The following is a 4,094-nucleotide window of genomic DNA, read 5'->3' on the forward strand; positions in this document are numbered from 1 at the left end:
TTGGGGAAAACAAAACCGTGCCACCCTCGCCTGAAACAGGCTAACTCAGCCACTTTGTGAGAAAGAGGCCCATAAAAATTCCTCCCTTCATCGACAGGAATCGAACTCGGGTCGTTTCCATCCGGTTTGGGGTGGACTCCAACTGTGCTACCCACGAGGGCCTGTAATCTGCCCAGTTAAAGTAACGAGATTTTGAGGTTTAAATGGTGGTGGTTTAAGGTTAAATGGTCTTTAGGTGTTCGTATCGATGCCATTTCTGCTGATAGTCAATGATCAGAAATCGGACTAAATGATTTCGCGAACGCAGAATGTCAGTTCAAATCTGCTTCATATCGCGAACACACGAAGCGCATTTAGATTAAACGGAATTTCAATAAGTTTAGTCTCGTGACTAGGAGTTTGAAAATTTCGCAATGGATTCCAAGATCTTCAACGGGTTTGCACTGCGGTGAGCAAATTCGTATTTTCAGTCAACGCAAGTTTCATCGCCAAGTTGGTACACCATCCGTTCCTGTCCACTTCGAAAAGAGAAATATTTTATTTGCTCCTCATTATTCAACCTGGATGTAGTTCATCATGTGAGCCACTGTTCCTCAGTGCTTTCTGTACCACGTCAATAGCATTACATCCTCGTGTGATCTTGATCCTGGTCTCCAATAATTCCTTCTGACTTGTAAACATTCCGCTAAGAGCTTTTACTAACGACAGGACTTCACTGAACAACAGCTTCTTTCAACTAAGAACAACCACGCAAAATGGACGATACACACACAATCTGAACCTTGCTTTTTTTGAGAACTTTTTTTGATAACTCAATGTGATCCTTCTCCCCATACAAAGCAGTGTTTCAGCTACTTTTTGCGCAGTCCTTAGGATTCCGTTCTACAGTATCGAACTTGGAGTTTCTTCCAAAACATTTTAATCTAAGTACATATGAAAAGAGACAAATTGACGCAGTGGTAACTGAAAATTTTATTTCCAAAGATTAATTACTCCTTGTTTTAGATAAAGAATTTGTCTCTTATATAATGCTAATTCGGGAGTAGGCAATGTACTGTCGCTCATTAACAGCTAAAATAAGAAATTCGTGATAATAAGTAGTTTTCTCTTGATTTATTTCATCAGAAGTTTTTTTTTTTTAATTTCCTTTTAAAATGAGTAAACTGTCTACCGAAACGAAGCCTCATTATGCAACTACCGCATCTTTTTATGCAATGATAGTCGGTACGCGGTAACAACCCGTCTGTCTCCTTGGAGGACAACACCAATACCTTTCATATATGAGATTAATTAAGGAGTTTTTAAACAGAGTAATGAGTTTCGAAGTTTGACGAAGGCAAACATGCTTTTGCTGTTATCACCTACAATTTTTTTAGTGTGCGTGTGTGTGGCGTGGTTTTATCTCCACGTGCTTCAGATACTTAGAACGAAGAAAAATAACAAAATAAAAAACACCCCTATTAGATACTATAAGAAGATTTTAATGAGTGAACAGATCTGCAAATCATTAAGTGAAAATAATGAAAAACATATTTCGTATACAGTGATATTTTTCTCACTTTTATGTTCCAGTGAGGAAAATATCACCCCAACGCAAAGATTTTCTTTCTCTCACAATGGCTTTCAAATGGAAAACTTTATTTGCAAGATAAAGAAGCAAAACAAATCCTAAGGAAACCCATCTCAGCTACAGACCTTTGCGTCTAAAGTGGAACAGCTGTCCCTTGAAGTCAGGCGTGGGACTATAAATTTTATAGTAAATGAAGTGAACATTCACCATGGGTCTGTTTGCACCATAATGTATGAGTTCCCGCACATGTCTGAGGTGGCAGTCCAATGGTTCCGAGACTGTTGACACATAAAAAGTTCCAAAGGAAAGAGTGTTATGCGCAATTATTGTTTGTGCTGTAGAAAGAATGTTGAATTTTTGACCGAATTATGACGATTGATGAACGCTGGGTACATCGCTATGACCAGAAACAAAACAAATGAGCAGATAATGGAAACATTCATCTTTACCAAACCACAAAAACCCAAGTTCCAATTATCTGTCCAAGGTCCAGTTGTCTGCCAATAAGGTTATGTTGTGTCATCTTCTGGGACTCTAAAGGTAATAGAGTCCTTACAGATTACAACCAAAAGGGTAACACTATCACTAGTGAGTACTACAGAAATCTCCTGGGAAAATTAAGAGAGGCTATCAATTTGAAGAGATCCGAAAAGCTATCAAAGGTATCCACCTGGTCGATAATGCTCCTGCTCTCACAGTGGACTTTGCAATCGGTGTGTCTTTGAAAATCTGCAGCATCCACCTTATTGTCCCGACCCTCAGACTTCTTCCTAATCCCTAAAATGAAGACACTATTATGAGGCCCCAGGTTTCAGACTAATGAGGAGGTAAATAATGAAATGGAGGTCAGGTTTTCTGCTCAAAGTGACGAATTCTATTCAAGAGCCCTGAAGGAGTTTGTCCACAGACGAGAAAAAATTGTAGTTCTAAGAAGGTAGCTACACAGAGAAGGATGAAGCTACCATCCATGCTCAAATATTTCTAGGTGAGGATCAATACTTATTGTCCACCCTTCATACTTTTGTAGTACTTTCGTATCTTCATATTCAATAAATATATTTGTATAAAAATGCATTTTTTGCTGTCCTTGTAAGCCCACAAGTACATACTAATTAATAATTCCATTTTCATTTCTCCTGGTATATTATCGTTCACAGAGACGGGAGCGGCTCGAAACCCTTAGAAACTCACACAAAGAGAAGATATGCGTCATCGGTACACCTTAGTATCTAATGTGTATCGATCAAAAGGTGGAGGGGGGACACCAAACTGTCAGTTAGTCTGCTGGGAGTGTGAAGTACTCTAGCGAAAGCATCTTTGCTTTTCTTAGCTTCATTTCCGTGTCTTCTTGGGAATATTGATCTAACCAGATAAATAAAAGCTGCTCCGAAGAATGGAACATCCTTTCTTTACGCAGGGGTGCATACGAGTACGTGTATGTGACACAGCGAAGTCCTTTCGATGAAGAAATGTAACACCTGTTCAGTGATGGAGTAAATATTGAATAAGAAATGAATAGCTAGTGGAAGAAGCGAATCATTAAGAACTCTCGGTCTTTGAACAGATTTCTATTAAGTACAGCTTACGCTTAGTTATATATTGTAAATTTAGTAACTATATTAATTTAAAATAATAGTTATTGATATAGGAAATAACTAAAAATTAAAAAAACAGTAGTAAAATCTTTAATTAAAAGAAAGGCTTATGATCACTAAGATTTATTTAAGTTTTTTTGAAATACAACTGTTACTAATCTCAAGATAACTTTTTTTTTGTTATCTTAAGTTAATTAAGTTAATTATTAGTTGATTTTAAGTTAATTATAAGTCAATCTTAAGTTAATTATAAGTCGAAGTGATAATAAAGATTATTACAATCCACAGACATATCAGTAGTCATTTTTTTAAATGCAGCTCACTCACATAATAGTCCCCTTGCTGGAAGCGTGCCAGGAATATTCCATTTATCTATCCGGGGGCCTTGTTATGGGTGTTATATGACACACAGTCTTACGTATTACTATACAAAGATCAAGCTTTGGGAGATGAAACTATCTTGTAAAACTTTGTAAGCCGATTCTACTGGCTATAGGGAAGAAAAAACTTTCACATACAGTAAGGGAGCATTAAGGGAGCATAGTTCAGTGGTAGCGCATTCGATTGCAGATCGAGAAGTCCCTGGTTCAATCCCGGGTGCTCCCTAGTTCTCTTTTATTTAGTAAAACTATATGAATATGACATTACAGATTAAATATAGGTCCAGAACGTTTTCTTTCCCATTTATAGCCTGTTTTTAAAGTTGAATGAAGGTACAAGGAGGATTTGCGAAGTTCGTTCTCTGAGTATGAAAGGGTAGCGACACAATGGTCTGTACTTAATGTACAATACTTCAAATAGTAACACGTCACGTTTCATGCAGTTTCAATAAAGTATTTTTAATTGCAGCTCCTAAAGCCAACAGAGTTGTGTGTGAAGGGGAAAATATGGACAAAAGCAGTCATCCAGTATTTGGGGAAAGAAAGGGG

General features: G+C 37.4%; 1 non-coding gene across 1 annotated transcript; it reads left to right on the forward strand.

Annotated features, from left to right (window-relative positions):
- The first annotated feature begins 3,699 nt into the window (after positions 1 to 3,699).
- Positions 3,700 to 3,771, forward strand: TRNAC-GCA (transfer RNA cysteine (anticodon GCA)). The gene has a single exon. It is a non-coding gene; the product is annotated as a tRNA-Cys (tRNA).
- Positions 3,772 to 4,094: the final 323 nt, after the last annotated feature.

The sequence above is a fragment of the Mastigoproctus giganteus genome, chromosome 3, assembly GCF_048544385.1.
Source record: "Mastigoproctus giganteus isolate SK-2022 chromosome 3, ASM4854438v1, whole genome shotgun sequence".
In the NCBI taxonomy this organism is placed as follows: domain Eukaryota; kingdom Metazoa; phylum Arthropoda; class Arachnida; order Uropygi; family Thelyphonidae; genus Mastigoproctus; species Mastigoproctus giganteus.